This window comes from Alligator mississippiensis, chromosome 1, assembly GCF_030867095.1.
Source record: "Alligator mississippiensis isolate rAllMis1 chromosome 1, rAllMis1, whole genome shotgun sequence".
Lineage (NCBI taxonomy): Eukaryota > Metazoa > Chordata > Crocodylia > Alligatoridae > Alligator > Alligator mississippiensis.
This window is the reverse complement of record NC_081824.1, coordinates 286,612,987-286,630,219: the sequence shown is the minus strand read 5'-3', so window position 1 is coordinate 286,630,219 and position 17,233 is coordinate 286,612,987. Positions and strand designations below refer to the sequence as shown.

Below are 17,233 nucleotides of genomic sequence, written 5' to 3'. Positions count from 1 at the left end.
TAGAAATTAGAAAAAGATGAATCAGGAGTTTTCCTTACAATCAGTATGACATTGACACTCACTGTCTATTGATAGTGACTAGGTAACCCTGCCCTGCTTTCTACCTGACTTCAGACCAACACTGATAACCCCACCTCTAAGATATATTTTTTTAAATAATCTAATCAAATATGCTTTTTTTATTAGTAGTTTTCAATCTGAAAAAGAAGTTTGCTGGGAGTCCAACACTGAAAAGGGTTTTGAGGGACCCATATTTATTTGAACAAATATTAATTTCTATCTTTTTGGGCAGAGCAAGAAACAGCATTTATAAAGCTTCAGATGCATGGAAATGTTTGAGAAGTTTTTCAAACTTTAGAAGTTGTTCTTTAAAAAGATTTAGGTCCCATGTCCTGTAATTGGATGTATACTTGGAGATGCTGGAGCCCGAGAGACTCAACTGTGTTTCTGCATGGGTGCAAATGCCTGCCTGAACAGATCCTCTTCTGGGATTGGGGCCTTAAGTCCTTTTCCACAGTACTGTGAAATTATGCAAGAACTCTGGGGGAATTCCTATTGCTATTGACTTCAATAGAGCTACACTTATACCCACTCCTTTAACTCTAAAGGAATTAAAGGATAGTTGGCATGGCCCAGGACTGGGCCCTCCCTTCATTCATGAAGGCTAAAAACTGAAACATTCCAAACTGAAAAGAAACTAGTGTTAAAATGCCCTTGCTGTCCTCCATTTCCAAACCCAGTGAAATGCAAAAACCAAGCACATAGATTCTATTTTTATATAGTCTTTCTATTTCAATCATCAATAATGTTGTTATAGATATAAATTTTTAATTTTTTAAGTGTGATGCTTTTACTGTACCCCTTTAAGCAGAAAGGTTTGGGATTTGAAAACAGTTTAATAAAATGTTAACATATAGCTCAACAAAGCTAATTTTCAGTTTTAGTAGCTGCATGCTGTTTCTATGCAATACATGCATCTGTCATATAAATGCTTTGCCACTCATCCTCTTCCTTCTGTTCATATACATTATTTTATGAGTATTTTATGTCTAAAAAGGTGATAAACATGGTGCTATTTGCTATTAATTAATGAGAACTTAATACCAAAGCTGAACTTACGCCAATAAGATTTAACATTAACAAAACAATATTTGAAATGTAAGATTCTAATGAAGTATCCATTTAGGAAATCATTTTTAACTAATAACATTAAAACAAAATTGCATTGCTAGTTACTGCCACATTAGAGAGCAAATGTGTAAATTCTAGTTTTTTCATTATTGAACATTTAAATCTAGGCCAAGTGCAGCATCTGACATAAAGGGCTAAAGTCACAGCTTTTGGTATCTAAGAACATTTTTACATGTGCCTGGGGGTGGTGGTGGGGTGGGTGTGCTTTAATTCGAGTGGCTTTTGGAGTCACTCTAAGAACCACTTGCATTAAAGCATCCCAGCATCTGTATTAGTGCCCCCCATGCTTCAAAATGGCAGTGGGGGTGCTTTTATTTCAGCCCCTCAATCAGCAAAACAGTTCATTATGGAATGAATTTGCTACCCTCTTTTCATGTCTTTACCTAGTGACCAAATCAGATCTGGTCCATGTTATTCACAAGCAAAACTCCTAGGCTAGCAAAAGCAGCGGAGTCTCTTCTACTGGCTGGGCCAGCAGGAGATTTGGAAAGTTTTTACTCTTGATGTTTCCTCTTTATGGTCTTCTAAAATGTATGTAAACGATAGTTACTATTATGGGCATTTTTACACGTGCTTTGGGATGTGGTACTGGGTGTTTTAATTAGTGAGCCGCGCTAATGAAAAGTGCCCGTGTGTCGTGTATCAGTGTCCCTGTGCTGAAAAAATGGCAGTAGGACACATTGAACTAAAGCTCATCAAGCTTATTTTATTTCAAAGTACCCTGCCACCATTTTTTTCAGCACCGGGATGCTGATTCACATGATGTGGAAGGCTGGAGCATCAATTTCTGTGCTCCAGCAGACTCGATTTAATGCTGGAATAGATTTCCAGTGTGTCAGAGCAGGGGTCCCATATCCAAAGTTGTAGGACTAGTAAATTCCTCCCACACTATAGGAGATGGATTTTTTGTAAAAATGTTATGAATACTAAATTGTTATTGGAATCACTGAATAAATTTGAATCATGCTGCAGGTTATTAGTGATGTATTTGGAGGCCAATAATCCTCCATTTTTTAGCTTCTTTCTAAAACTGTGAAAGTGTAGGAACATTGTTCAAACTCAGGCAGTGTTCTTGCAGTTAGGAATTTCCAGTCTCGCTAGTTTCTGTTTGTACTTATTTTGTATCTTTATTTTGGTTTAACTTATCAGGAAGTATATTAATAGTTTCTACGAATAGTTCTTTTATTTGTGAGCAGGAAAGGAAGGCACTTTTCTCAAAACTGACATGATAGGATCTGAGAAAAAGCCCATCAAAGTTGAGAAAAAGGCTCCATTGATTGAACTTATTTCAGCATGTACCCAAAATTAAGGATATACTGAAGAGTTTTGCTGAGAAGGGATGGAATGAAGTACCTACTTAATTGTGAAGATATGAACTCTACTGAAATAGCCTTTAAACAAACATTGCCATTTGAGTTCTCTAACTTTTTAGGATGCTTACCCTTTTCAGTACTACTCTTAAAACTCACTCTGGAAAATGACAATTGGATTGTCAGTCTTAAACTAAAACCTGCATCGCCCATACACTTCTGGGTATGATGCTGGCATTTACTCATCACGTATCAGGAGAACGTGAAGTCTGAGCACCATTCAGGAGCTGATGAATTTGCTCAGTATTCTGCAGCTAAGGTATCATCTATGCTATATAAATTTCTACTGAATCACAATGTAAATTCAATATTGATTAGACCCATCATAAATATTAATTTATGGACTGAGAGTAGATGATCTAAAAGAAATCCTAGCATACTGTGACATAATTGCAGACTGTCTTTATTAGCACAAAGGGACTCTAAACTTCTTTACAAAGACATATTACAAATGATTGTAATTATTGTGCTTTTATGATACTACAGCCCATATGTTTCTTGCTAAAAGCCATTCAAGTTTTAAACCACATGGAATGAATGAGACCAGCACCTTTAACTGAATACACTTTACACAAAGGACTGTTCTACAACTCCTGTTCCCCCAGACAAGTCATACCATCTTTCAACAAAAGGTTGTAGAGGGGTTAGCTGGGTAGAGATAGCTGTGTAGTCAGAGAAAGGTTGACATTGCCACCACATACCTGCTTTTACCTTTCCTGAGACCTCCCTATGTGCCATTTTCCTTACTCTTCCTTGGAAGACCATTGGGTGTATCTATACAAGATGCTTTACTGTGCAGTAGACTAATTTGCTGCTTAGTAAACCATCAATGTCTATACGTGTGAGAATTAGGGATCAGCAGACTAATTCACTACAGTGTTGGCTAGTCCCCTCAGATACAAGTGGTATCTGGCAGCACAGTAAATTACTGGACTTAAATGCACGTGTAGATGGTGATGTCACAGGATTAGTTTATTCTGGCTCAAATTGAGCCAGAGTATGTTCAGTCACATTAATTGCACATGTAGATGCACCCCTGAAACTGTTTTTTCTCTTAATTTTAAGTTCAGCAACAAATGTCTATATTTTAATAATATATTCAGAATTTTCAGAGGATCAGATGTGGAATATACAAGGAAAACTATCAATAGATAGCAGACAGCTGCTAAAAATCTCAATGCTACTTTGAGTAGCATCTGGTAGGAATTCTTCTCGCATCCACCCTCTGGCACCCCTTTAGCTATATGTTCTGCCATCTAGGGGTTAAGAACAAGATGAGTTGTAGACATCGAGAAATATTGCCAAATTCATTTTGGTGGCTTACCTACCGGAACTGAGTAAAGCAAAATTGCGATGGCTCACCATTGTGATGGCTATACATTATTAGTACTCCCATGAAGCAAAATTCTTTGAAGGGACTTGTATTCTATGCTAATTGACATTCATGAAGGGGAGGCATATATTTTCTATTGGCCAGGTTTGATTTGCTGACTTCTGGGACAGATGGATGTTTTATGTTCACTTTGGTTTTGGTAAAGTACATGATAAAATCAACCAATTCTTTTTTAAATGCATCTCTTTCAATATAATGAGAACTAGAATTGAATTCAACATTTACCCAGTGTATCTAAAGTATGAGTGAGAAGAGAGAAATTAACATTGTAGTAAACAATGTCTCCAAAACCTAAAACTGTATGTCATACCAATGCTTCTTATCTACGCAGCCATCATCTTTCTCATAAAGTAAGTTGATTGAGTTGTACTTATTCCAAAATGCAGATATAGGGAAAGAGGCAATTAACTGTTCTACAGACATGCACATCTAGATAATGTTTTGATCCCTAGGCTACAGCTGAAAATAACAAATTAATTACATCGCTGTGATTGCACTTCTGGACAATCACCCTTTTCCAAATGGTGCAACTACAGTGCCTTCCAAAAACGGTGGCTTTTTGCAACCCCATTACAGCATTATATCAAAAACAAAATACAGGTGTGCTATACTAAACCATCTATTTACAAAGCTTTATTTACAAAAATAAATGCCAAGGTAAAATGGCCTCAGCATGATATGTAATTTTAGTGCTCTCCATATGTTGGGATCAGTGCATTTCAGATCTGTCTGTGATTGCCTACTGAGATCAACTTGTTACAGAAAAGCAAACTCTGACTGTAGAACAATAGATCCCCTTGGGGGAAAAAACCTCAACCTGTTAAAAAAACATCTTGTGCACTGAAGTAAAATGGTTACTGAAATGTGACAGTACCAAGATAAGTAAAGAAAGTGGGACTAAACAATGAAACATTATAAATTAAACTGGCTGGATTAAAAAGTAAATTCCAGTATAAGAAGCCTGTTTAAAGAACTGATTGGTGAGTACAATTTATCTAAACCAAACCAAAATATAAAGTATAAATTAATAAAGCCCTACCATTTGCAGAACTACAAAAAACAAAAAGCCTTTCATGGAATAGTGCATTCAAGCAAGGTTCTTGCAGCAGTGATAGACATGAGCCAAATGGGTTGCAGGCCTAATTCTCCGACATTCCATGTAGGTCTTGCAAGCTTTACAGTTGGATATAAAGGTAAGTGATGTTTTCAAGATCTCTCATTGTGAAGATCTGATTTTTTTCACCCTATGTAAGTACATCTATCTAGATTGTAAGCTCCTTGAAGCAGAGTCTGACATCTTGCTTGTAAATTGCCTAGCCCAGTAGTACCTTGATCTATGACTATAGGACCTTGGTCCTATCTGCATACAAATAATAAATACTAGCTTCAAAAGAATTATTTAGTAACCAGAAAGTTTAGGTTTGGGTTGCCTTCCCACCTAAAGAAATTGACATAACATTTAAATATGGAACAAATCAGCTGGCTAATCTTTTCCAGGTTTGGGTGGGGGAGGGAGCATACTAGTATGTTATTATTTTCATGTTACTAATAATATGAAAATAATAATATACTAATAACAGGAAACTGCAGGGCAATTGCCTGTTAGTGAGTTGTGAGGTAAAACATCTTTGAACAAAACAATTAATAAAGAGCAACAGGTTTTGAAATAAAAGACAGTATTTCACTAGGTAAAGAAAACAAAACTTACCTCTTTAGGGCCTGATATTTGGTAATTGCATTGTAGATGGGGCAGACGGATCCCCTTTTCTTTTTACCGCTGGGCAGCTGCTGAATGTAGTGAAAGGGCACGTCAAGACAAGCACATATAGGTATTCGTCAATACTAGTTTGCAGTGTGGGTTTGTTTGTTTGTTTGTTTTTTTGAAACCAGGACATCCCCTGCTTAAAGCAGGGCAGCACACGTGGTACCATTGTGTATCGCCAGAAAACCAGAGCCTGGCTGGCTGGAGCTATACTCTGACTTCTGGCCAGGCTCTGTGCTGCCAGATTGCCACAGCTGTGGCCCCCAGAGGCCTTCAGGATCTCAGGTAAGGGTGCTGGGGCCAGCCCAGGTGCTGGCTCCAGCATCTCCTACCTCACCTGGGGCAACACACCACATGCAAGAGTGTGTGCACATAGGTGTTTCCTACTGACAAATAGCAATGACACATATTCTGTTGCTGCTCTTTGTCCCCAGGGAAATGCACATTCTTACCCATGGGAATGCACCCAAAGACAGCGGAAGAGCAGACCAGGCCAAGGTGTAGTAGGCTATATCCCTGTAAGAGTTTAGCAAACAGCACTTCCCCCTAAGTGACAGGAAGTTCTGAAGACAGTTGCTCCCTCAGTCTTACTTGGGGCAGTTTTTCAAGTCATATTAAGCTTTTGTTGCATCCAAAAAAAAAAAAAAAAAAAAAAAAAAAAAAAAAAAAAAAAGCTAAGGTATGAGCCATAGAGTAGCAAGTAACCAAATTCAGACTTGGTTGTTTTCAGGAATCCTGCAGGAGCCAACCTATTCATTAGTTTCATCCAACCCTTTTCAATTTAGAAGAAGAATGGATTTTTTATTTATAATAGCATACTACTGTATTATAAATAGTTTTTATTCAATGCATTTTGAAATACATTTGCTTAGCCGCCCTCCCACATAAGCCCTCTGTAGCACTCCAGTGTTTCTCCATGGGTGATATTATTTCATAATAGTACCTTTGTTTATGTTAATCTCTAATCTATCCTTTCCTCCCAGACCTGGTAACCCGGCTCACTCCCCTAGAAGCTAGTGATCCTACACACTGACCTTTCTTCCTCCAGCTGAGGAGAAAATTGCCATCCACCACACATCCTCAGGTCTTTGATCCCTCTTCCGAAGGTCAGTGTTTCTCCCTGCAGTTCATTCAAGATCACTTTAAAGGCAATTATCTTGGTCTTGCATGATGATACATGATAATATGCAATAATTAATGAGAATGGATGTAGATGGTTAAGAGAGCTTTTTATAGCTACAGTACCTAGAATATATTGTATAATAAAATGGTATTATAAAGCTACTATAGATACAAGGCTTTTGGCCCATGTTCCTTAATTTTGCATTATACCATTACATTTTAAGCTTGTTGCACTTAATGAAAGTGATATATCCTATTTTATTAATCAAAAGGCAGCAAAGATGGCCAAGAAATGATGAAGCATTCAGAATGAATTGAGGACCACTAATATACCTTTCTCATATGAAATTATAAAACCCCATGGCAGGTTCCTATAGTATGTGTTTTTCTTGTTAGTTATTTTAGTATTTGTATCTTTACTAGTTTATTCAATTTCGTATCCTGTGTCTTATTTCTGAGTAATATTTTTCAAAAGTAGCCCATAGTTATAGACTGTTTAACTTAATAGTTTAAATATAAACACCCCTATATTTTTATACATAGATGCAGATAAAAAATGAAAATCATTTACATGGTAAGATATGATTTAATTACTTCAGTACAAACCCTAGTGACTTCAGGGGGTGGGGTGGGAGGTAAAACTGTTAATTAGTAAAATATATTTCAGTTAGTTAAAACTTTTTGTTATAGAATCTCAAAATATTTTAGGAAAACTTTTTTTAAAGACGGTAAAACTGAGAAACAGGTCACATGCTTTATCCCAAGTATTTAGCACATTTACTGCCAAGCCAGAATAGTCAAATCAGGGTATTCTGGTTTTCAGTCCCGTGCATTACTAATTTTTTTAATCGTTTACCAATATTGCTTTATAGAATATTTAGATACCTTTGCTAAAGTAATTCAGATTGATTTAGAAATTGTCTCAGGTGGGTTTTTTGTTTCTTAAATTCATTTTTATGCTTTGAATAAATGTAATTAAAAAAAAGATTAAAATATTAGATGTGACGAGGCTAAGTGTTTAATGCTCTATGTAATTCTTAGACAAGATGGTAAAATGGTTAAGAATATGTATTAGTCATTTACTAAAACTAAGGTTGAAAGTGCATATGAAAAATTTAATGCTAAAAAACCCATTAAAATGTTGTATAACTCTTCCCAAACCAAACACTGTAAGCCCCCAAAATTCAGCATCAAGTTTGAACTTAAAAAATGCTAATAAGTTAAGGTAAAAAAACAAGTTAAATCAAATCCCTGAAGTGATGTTATGCAATAACCATATGATTATGATTAAAACAATTTAGCGTTTGTGGTCTCAGATTAGATTAAACTGATTTATAAATATAATTTTTTATGTTTTTCCTCCTTATGGTATTGCTACTTCAGATACCCAGTCTGATCCCTGGGTAGATATTTTTGGGGGGGATTTGCAAGGAATGTCAAATAAGCAATTTTAAAGCGATTGGGTTTCAAATGCTTTCATATTGTTGACAGCGGGCACATCTACATGAGACATTTACTGAGGAGCTCCTAATTGGCTCTGTAGTAAAGTCTCAACGTCTATCAGTGTGGTCCTATTAGGCAGTAATAAACTAATTAACTCCACCATAGTTTTGTATTTGTAACACAAGTACTATCCTGTGGCAGCATTATTTAATGCACAGTAATGCATGTGTAGACACTGATATGGCTGGCTAGGGTACGAGGGTGCTTCTGTGTGGAGGTTGCCTGCCAGCTAGCTTTGCACTGGAGCACCCTTGTGCCCCAGCCAGCTCCTCTGCAGCATGCTGAGCCAGGTCGGAGCAGCCCTGGGCTGGCAGGCTGACTCCCAGGATCACCTGGGTCAACTGGAGCTACTCTGACCCAGATCAACATGCTCTGGTCCCAAGCGCACATGTAAACGTGGCACCTGGTAGCAGTGAAATCTAGCACAATATGCACCAGAGTTTACCGTGTTGCATGAATTTCATGTGTAGAGAAATCCAAAAAGTTCATTTCTTCAGAATGGGTTGTGAGTCTTTGTTGCATTACCCTTGCCAAGGAAAGCTATAATGTAGGGTTTTTATGTGTACTAGAAGATAGGAAGCCCTACTTGTTGGGGAATTGCAGAGGTATTTGACAAGAAGGGCTTGTTATATAGAAATATCTGACAGTTCAGTAGTTATCTAAAGAGCTAATTTGGGGATCAAGGATATAAAAAAAGACACTATTAGGCTAGGTGAAAGGAATTGCCATCTCATAAAATGCTACATTCAGTATGCAAATATATATTAACTAAGCCAAGCCTGACAAAAGTATAAACTACTCAAATAGGCCTTGCTTTTACTGCTATCAAAGTAAATGGCAAAACTCTGATAGACTTCACTGGTGCAATAACATGCTTGGTGATCATATAGTTCCATTTGGAAGGTTTATACCCACATTTGGCATTTTGTGATAAGTAGATGAAGCGTATGATAACCATGAATTTGAAAGAGTGGCTGTTTTTGATTCCAAACTTTACTTTTTGGTAATAGAAGTACACTTTCAAATCTGAGTGCATGATTTATTTCTTCCAAGCTGTCTTGTACATCTTTTGTTAAGCAGAAGAAAAGGAGCCCAGGTAACAAATGTACAAGTCGTGATAGGAATCTACTGTTTTTCTATAATATAATTGCAATCCTGTAGTTTTAAAGATTTTCCAATCTCATAAAATCATAGTTAATCAATTTTACTGTGTAAAGATTTAAAACTATAAACTATTCTACTAAAGAGCATTTTAAGCTCTGATGACTACTGAGCTATGTAATAGACTGTGAAAGATTAGCTTAATTCCATACCCTTAACTATGTTGTGTCTTTATTGATAATTCATGCAGTGATGAAGGCCTATGAGAAATTAGAAGGTCCCCTCTTTAGAGGAGAGAAAAATAATCTATTGTTGCTTATAATTTCACTCTTTCTAACTACTAGAAATAAAAGAGCAAAGGGAACAGAGCTGGCTGGCATTATTTCTCTTTGCAGTGGTATGGTCATATTTGTAAATAGGATAATAACTTTTCTAGCACTTCTCTTTCACACACTCAAGACTTGTTTCTGTCAAAGCACTTGTATTGCTTCAGTACATCTCATGGTGCTTTCTAGCTCACAGGCCTGACTTTCCTCCTCTGCCATTGACAGAAACAAGTACTTGTCAAATCACGTGGATCCTCCTTTCAATTGCACAGTTTTTCAGGTCTGCAGAGTGAGATAAGGAGGACTATGAGAGTTAATTGGACACTCCCATATTTATCTCTACCCTGTGTTACTGCTTATTTTCTCAAGATGAGGACAGTTTCTGAAGATACAAGTTTATGTAAGTGGAATACAAGAGGAAAAGAGAGAAGAGTTCATGTTGAGTGTCAGCAGCAATATCTAGTATAATGCACTATGGACAGAGATGGACTCAGATTACAAAATTAGGCTCTGATTCCTTAAATACTTACAAAGATGATTAAAATTATGTACCTTAAGAGTTCCATTGAATTCAATTGGACTACTCACAAATGTGCAAAATTAGGAATGTTTTTTGCAGGATCAGGGCCTTGCAATTTGAACCAATTGGGAATTTTCTGTCAGAATGATCTTCCATGAGAAAACACATGCTTCATAAAATGGATATTTTCACATGGAAAGTGTCAGTTTTTAGTAAGTCAAAATGATGGTTCTCCTCTGTCAGTTGGAACGCTCTTGTCAATTTTACTTTCTGCCTACAGGTGAAAATTGAAATTGCTAAGAGTCTTCCAAAGAGGGCAGCCAGAAAGCTAGAAAATCCCAGTTTGTTTTTCTCAAAATGGAATTTTTCTGCAAATACTTTCTCAGAAAACAATTTGTATTTGTCCCCTTTCTTCATGCTTTGGGATTTTTTTTTCTTCCAAAGGGATTTTGATTTTGCAGTCACCTCTGGCTGCATACACATGTTAAAATGGTCTCAGAGAATTCTCCTGGGAATTCTCCAGAATAGAAGGTTCTGAACCCCAGAATAGAAGGTTCAGCTGCAGTGGAGCTGAGTGCTAGCAGTACTATGCACTCATCTCATCATTCTCTGCAGACTCCTTCAGTCTTCCTGGAGACAGATGGTGGCAACGCACAGGATAGCCCTGATTGGCTGATCCAGATTGCTTAGCATCAGTCTGCAGCACAGCATGGGAATTTTCTGTTCCCTGCTCAGCTGGAGCAGTAGAATCCCAACCAGGCAACACTCTCTCTCCTTGAGGCGCAAGCCAAGAGCAAAGCACCTTGGGATGCTGGAGGACTGTGTTGTAGCTTCTCTCAGAAGAGAATGTGTGCAGACACTTGCTCTCTCAGGAGAAACTTTTCCAGGAAAACCCATTTCCTGGGTAATTTTTGCTTTGGGAGAAAAATTCTGAATCCTTGTACACCAGTTGTTTCTATTAGGAGAGCAGCAATTCTTTCAGTAGAAACTACATGTCTGTACATGGCCTCTATTAACTGTCTTGCATAGTCTTAAATAAGTATTAATAGTAAGACATTCAACAGTTGGATCCAGGGTGTTGAACATGGCCTGTCTACCAGAAGTGGTAATGCCTTGTTTATAGGTCATTTGAGGCTTTGGATGATGATGTTTGCTCATGAGCCCAGGGCCCATTGTGCCACACACAGCCATCTCTTCTCATTTTGTTCTAAAAGTTAAGAAAGAATGAAATTATCAGTAGCCCCAAATTATTTTTGTCCCCTCTGCAGAGGGGAGCTTCTAATTTCTCCAGGGTCTCCATCATTTCATGAATAAATTAAGGTACTTGCCCCAAAGAATTGCAAATTAAATGTGAGACAAGTAACAGCATACAGGCAGACAGATGGAGAGTACAAGGTTCTGCAGTAGATAAAAGGGAGTCAAGGTTAGAATTGTCTAACCTGGAGAAACAAGGAAAAAAAACTTTAAAGAATGGCTTGTGCGAGTCTATCTTTATACAGAAGAAAGGAAGAGTGAAGGATATAGGCACAAAAAGAATAAAGCTAGATTAAGGACTAATTGGTTAGTAAACTTTTTGGCTACTTGCAGACATTAAAAAAAAACCAACCAAATCCAAAATGGCACCATAGGAAGATGGAGAAAAAAAATTTGGGGGTGCTGAGTGCGTGTGCACATGCATGCGCAACACCCCCCCCCCCCAAAAAAAAAAGTCTGTGGGGGGAGTGGAAAGGTGCTATAGGGGGGTGGAGGAGAATGAGGCTGGGACTGGGCAGGAACTGGAGCAGAGCCAGGCCTGGGACCCACTGAGCCCATCCCTTCTCTGATGCCTGGAGTCATTGCCTGGCACCGGTGGCATCACTGAATTTGCTGCCCCACACCAGCCCTGGCCCTGCACCATTCGGGAGGGGAGCTCAGAATGGGGCCAGCCTTGGCTGCACCACTGGGCTAGAGGGGACATAGCCCATGGGACCCTCGTGCCCACCTGCATCATCCCTGGGAAGAGCCTGGTGGCTTCTCCAGGGGTGTGGCACCAGGCTGCTAAGGAGGCGTGTGGCCCCCTAATCTTTGCATGGGGCAAGGGCAGGCTACAGCTGTGAGCTGCACTCTGCCTCCTCCATGCCTTGCTGCTGCCTTTGAAAGTGGTGTGGCGTGGCATGGTGCCATGTGTTTCACTGCCTGGTCCACCCAGCAGTAGGACTTACATGGCGCCAAGCTGTACCTCTTTCAAAGGCAGCAGTGAGGCATGGAGCAGGCAGAATGCAGCTCACAGCTGTAGCCTGCCCTTGTCCCGTTCAAAGATAGAGGCCCCCCCCCCCTTGGCTGCCTGGCGCCACACCCCTGGAGGAGCTGCCAGGGTCCGATTGTTCCATGACCTGGCCTGGCCAGGGCCCCATTCACTGTGAATTGGAGCCCTGGCTGGGCCGGGTTGTGGAACAATCAGAGCCTGGTGGCTCATTCAGGGAGGAGGTGTTGGGGAGCCAAGGGGGATAAACATGCCCCCCCCTCCCCAGCTCTCCCGCGGTGCACACAGTGGTGGGAGATGCCTGCCCATGCCCCTGGACCAGCCGCCAGGCTCCGATTGCCCCATCACCCAGCCAACTCCCGTGAATGGGGTCCTGGCTGGGCAGGGTCCTGGGACAATCCCCCCAGTACTCCACTGGCTCCTGCACTGTGGGGGTCTTGATCTGCCCCCCCAAAGCCCAGGTAAAGAAAACAGAAATAAACTAACCTGCCTGCTCAGCCAGCTGTGATCCTGGCTTGACAGGGTATGTGTGTGTGTGTGTGTGTGTGTGTGTGTGTGTGTGTGTGTGTGTGTGTGTGTGTGTGCCCCTCCCCCACCTGCAGCAGCCTGTGGCTGGGCTACCCTGGGGCCCTACCTATTGCCTGCATGGGGGTGGTGGGGCTCAGCTCCGCCCTTCTGCCACCTATGAATGACACTTTAAACTTGGTGCGCTCCCATGCTGAGCCCAGCACCTGCCTGGAAGTGGGAAGACCTTAGTTGGACCCGGCTTGCCCAATGTCTGCATAGATTGGATGCTTTAGTGAAGCTTTTTTGGTGTTTTTATCTAATAGCTGATTGACTTGGCTTTAGATGTAAGTGTCATAAAGCCTGGCTGAAGCAGCCAATCTATAAAGATGCTGTTGAGTTGGGTAATGCTTTGCTTCTTCCAATAAAGCATGGGTTTTTTTTGTTTTTTTTTATTTCTGCAAACAGCCTCTGTGCTGTATGTGACATTAGTGTGTATTTTACTCAGATTAGGCAGTTTTTCTATATAACCATTTTAAGTAGGCTGTTTAATCATGTAACTTTAAGTTTTGATCCCCATGAGTAACATGTACTGTAGGAAAGTCAATTAGAGTCTACAGTAAACCTTTGAGCATATGACGCCTCTGTCCTTAGATCCAAGTGAAGAATATCTTTGAGGTTAGGGGTGAATTTAAATAAAAAAGATCACGGTGAGAAAGGAAATGAATGTACAGCCAACATGGACAAAGCAATACGTTCCAAAAAGCTTTTGCTGTTGTTAGTAGAGAAGATAATATTTCACAAAAGTTTGTGTGCTTTATGGCTGAGTTTGAATACCATCTTGAACCTAAGTTTTCAGAGGATTACAACTAAAGCTGCATGAATTTTTTAAAGAAAGCCAGATACTAGGGAAACCACATCTTATTTGGTAAAACCAAGAATTTGCTGATGTTCAGTTTTCATTAACCATCTGGTGAACATGATGAGAGTTTCAGGTTACCCCTTAAAGCTGAAACAAGGCAAGCTTTATGTTCTACGCTCCTGACACATGTTGATTTAAAGGCACAATGGGATATGAACCCCAATCCCTGCAATCATACCTCCTGCCATGACTCAGATCCCAATTGCACCATTTCTACTCTCCAGTGCAGGGGTTGGGGGAGGCCCAGACGTGGGCTAGGAGTCTGGGTTCCCATTGCACCAGCAATTTGAAAGCTGGGTGCCCATGAGTCTAGGCCCAGGGCCAACACCAGAACCAGTTTGAGAACCCAGTGTGGTCTGTGGCTGGAGCTGACAATCGGCTGATTATTGGGGTTGGCCTGAAACCACATAGGAGGTTAATTTGAAACCTTGGTGTGGTCCCTGGCCAGAACTGACACATTAATCATGTAATAAATGTAACATGTAGAGGGGGCCCGAGGGTTATATTTTAACCTAGAAAAAAATGCTCCTTCCTTGCAGGTGCAACTGTTAGAGGATTCTTCTTTTTTGTTTTATAGTGCAAAAGAATTATTTTCAAAGAGAATAAAAGGGACACGAAACTTTGATTTCTTTTGTCTGCCAGCTTAGTTGTTATAATATTCAGAAATTTTAATATCTAAACACCCTCAAATCCTCACTGCTGTTTCCATGATTACTTGCATATGATACCAAGATTATTTTATAGAAGAAGAATAACTAATACTCATTGCAAAACAACTCTTCTGCAGCTTGAAGTGTCTGACAAACACTACTGAAAATTTTGCTATGAAGTATAGGCTTTGATTTGGGACATAAAGCTGTATAAAACCACAAGAGGGATCAAATACATTGCATTAAGGTTTTTTTACTTTCTTATTGAAAGCATAGTCATTGTTAGTCAGCTACTGCACTGTAGGTAGCATACAAAATTATATAACTAAACACAGAGAGCATCTGTTCTGGATGAACAAAAAGTTATATCCCGCAGAAGTGAAATTGTTTGATTGGTAGTGTGTGCCTACTTGTTTTATGCATATAAAGTAGGGGAAAGCTGGAACAAAGTGAAGCTACTGATCAGTAAACACACCTACATCTGCTTCAAAAACAAATGGGGTAGTATGGCTGACTTACTGATTTATGCATTGCATGGCACATTTCCAGTGAGGCTCGTATAGCCTGCTGCCCAGACAGCATTAAAACAACTTGAAAAGAGGTTAAATCTATTGTGAAAATACTCATTGTAATCCCACTATTAATGTTATTATTCTCTTTCCACTATTTAAGTTATCATTCTCTTGTAGAAAAAATAATTCAGGATTCAGAATTTAATGTGTGAAAGGTTTAGTGGCTGAGTTCTTCAGCTGTCCCCCAGGAATGAACTGTAAAATTCTTGGAGAAAGGGGCCCCAATCCTACCTTCACTGTATGACAGGCCAATCCTTCAGCAGGCATGAAGCTGATTTTGGGTGGTGCACACTGCTGCTATGTGTGTCATCCCACTTTTTTTCTGCCACACTTTTTTTTTTTGACACTGGGATCTCCCAGTGTCAAAAAACCTGATCACAGTGCAAATTAGCAGTATGTTGAATGCCTGCATGTGTGGTGTGTGTGGTTTGCAGTGTTGCAGATGGGTGTACAGCACTGCAGACTGCACATGCATGCTTGTCTTGACAAGCCCCTTGTCCCTCACATTTCTCTCTTATCATATTTCAATTTCTCTTTATTTCATGTTTCAATTTCCTGCCCATCATTCCCTGAAATTTTGGAAATGACTGGATGTGGTCTTCTAAAAGTCACTTTGCTATATCCATACAGCAAAGTATTTTTTCTTTGCAAAATGAAAGTGGGCTTTTTACATAGATGCTAACTCTAATCTAAGTGTTGCCTATGGTCAGACATTATAATGATAGCAATAACAGTAGCAGCAGTAGTAATAATAATAATGTACTTTGAATGCAGGCTTTACTTGAGTGTAATATCCTGGGTTTTGCTTTTACCTGGATTCTGACCCACCTAACTTGCAGGCTGAATGCAGTCAGCGTCTTGGATTCTACAACTCAGAGGCTGAAAGTTCTCCAAATTCTTCCTACAATTTTCTGGGACTGTATTTTTTTTTATAAATCTTTTGTCTGCTCAAGAAGTTGCCTATCATTATATCTACTTCTGGCTGGAATTTAAACCCCACATGCCACAAGGCCCACACATGCACAGCCCTGTAATAGAGAGGGTGCCTGGGAGATCATTTTGTAGCAGTGTGCTATATGACAAGAGACTGATAACAAGATTCTGGTGGGTTTCTGGTGTGGACAGGAAGGTCCACGATATGATCTAGGAAGATGCATCTGAAATCATTGCTTGTATAGAAATGGCTGTGTTTGGAAGAAAAGGGGACTAAACTAACATTCATTCAGTGAAGGGATAGAATAAAACTGCTCCTAGGACTGTATATGGCAAAGGGGGAAAAAATCAGTAATTTTGGAAACTTCCCATCATGCAGTCTTGCTAGAAGGAGCTTGACCACTTTCTTGACGCTGCCCAAAACATTGAAGGTACTGTTGTGATATAGACTTTTCAGACCACACATGTTTATTTTTGGAGTGGGTCAAGTGGGACTACAGCGGGTGGTGGGGGCGGGGGGGCAACCTGCAGCTCTGGAGCCACATGCAGCTCTTCAGAAGTTAATATGTATCTCCTTGAATCTTTACACAAGCACATGGTGACCAGCTTCCATAGCCATTGCATCATGACATGTGCTTTTGCCTTTTTTGGGAACAAAGGAGGTAGGGGAAGAGGCTTCAGAGTCTCTGCAACAGCCAGATAAGGCTGATGTTATATTTATTATTGAAGGGAGAGAACTATTGAATTTAGTGTGATGCATTTTGCTTGGCCAATTACATAATTAATAATAGCAGGAATCAAAAGGGGGGTACAACTGCCCTCCCCCCCCGCCATCCACCCCTGCCCAGCAGAGCAGAGACCAGTCTTGCCATTTGTAATTTAATTCCTGTAATGTAATAATAATCTTGGTACTAAAGTGTTTATGGAGAGTGCATGTTGGTTACAATAATTAGATACTGAAAACTACCTGGTTAACTTCACTGAGGCTAACAGATCACATGATATGTTTCTGTTCCCTGACTGAATATATTTTTGTGGGCAAATGAAAAATTCATTTTGGGTGAAAATTCTTAGTCACCCAGAATAGGTTGTTCTTATCACCGTTCCTGCCAGTAAAATTTA

At 39.7% G+C, this 17,233-nt stretch overlaps 1 long non-coding RNA gene across 1 annotated transcript in view; it reads left to right on the top strand.

The window, feature by feature from the left end:
• The first annotated feature begins 6,387 nt into the window (after positions 1-6,387).
• LOC109280280 (uncharacterized) overlaps positions 6,388-17,233 on the top strand; it is a 150,871-nt gene continuing 140,025 nt past the window's right edge. Inside the window, exon 1 of the long non-coding RNA XR_002086533.2 lies at positions 6,388-6,822. This is a non-coding gene — a long non-coding RNA (uncharacterized LOC109280280). The remainder of the gene's footprint in view (positions 6,823-17,233) is intronic.